The sequence below is a fragment of the Limulus polyphemus genome, unplaced genomic scaffold, assembly GCF_000517525.1.
Source record: "Limulus polyphemus unplaced genomic scaffold, Limulus_polyphemus-2.1.2 Scaffold1745, whole genome shotgun sequence".
NCBI classification, from domain to species: Eukaryota; Metazoa; Arthropoda; class Merostomata; order Xiphosura; family Limulidae; genus Limulus; species Limulus polyphemus.
In genome coordinates this window covers 120,600-121,359 of record NW_013667355.1, presented here as the reverse complement: position 1 = coordinate 121,359, position 760 = coordinate 120,600, and the positions used below count along the sequence as shown (strand labels likewise).

At 37.6% G+C, this 760-nt stretch overlaps 1 protein-coding gene across 1 annotated transcript in view; it reads right to left on the bottom strand.

Moving 5' to 3' along the window:
- The window catches only part of LOC106464794 (diencephalon/mesencephalon homeobox protein 1-like), a 32,002-nt gene that overhangs the window by 14,366 nt on the left and 16,876 nt on the right, over nt 1-760 (bottom strand). The gene's annotated exons all lie outside the window — the stretch shown is intronic.

Sequence of the window (760 nt, the reverse complement as noted above, 5' to 3'; positions counted from 1 at the left end):
TATCTTATACCAAAAGGCGTTATTACTAAGACAAACAACGTGTACAAATTCCGAACGCAACATGGGCAAATGAACATATTATCTCTTTCGATTGTACTTACTCGAGATAACTGCGCTTATATGATTTTCATTTGAAAGTCTAAAACTGTGGTAATTAATTATTTTTATTTACTTTCTCGGATTCGAACCTCGGGCATCTAGCTCACCAGTCGAATGCTGTACGAACTAAGCCTAAGGGTTTACCCCGTAACATATTATTTTAACAACATAAACTACCACTAAACTACAAATAATCATTTTTGTATATGTATTTTCAAATTGAATAACACATTATGCTCCCATAGCCTAACTGGCCAGGCCAAATATTCCAAAGGTTCAGGTATAACCATTCTTGAGTTTAAAGTATTTACAAGAGGAAATGCAGCTAATCAGCAGCACCCTATCACCCACAATCCAAGCTAAGGGACTGACTGTTACTTGTATAGCGTACTCTCAGTTTAACGCAGGGAAGTATTTTGTGGTATCACACTGATTCAAACCTGGCTCGCCAGCTCCAAAATCCAGAGTTCTACCAGGGGACCAACTCATGCTGGCCAAGCGTGGACAGGTTCAGCGCCACGTTTTTGTGGCTTTGATATAGAAACTTATAATGGAGCCTCTTAGATCTTAGTTCATTCAGTTTTTCACAATAGGTTGAAAAAGAACAATATACTAAAAATACGAATACTTTGATTAATTTGGGTCCTAGTGCAGTACATAC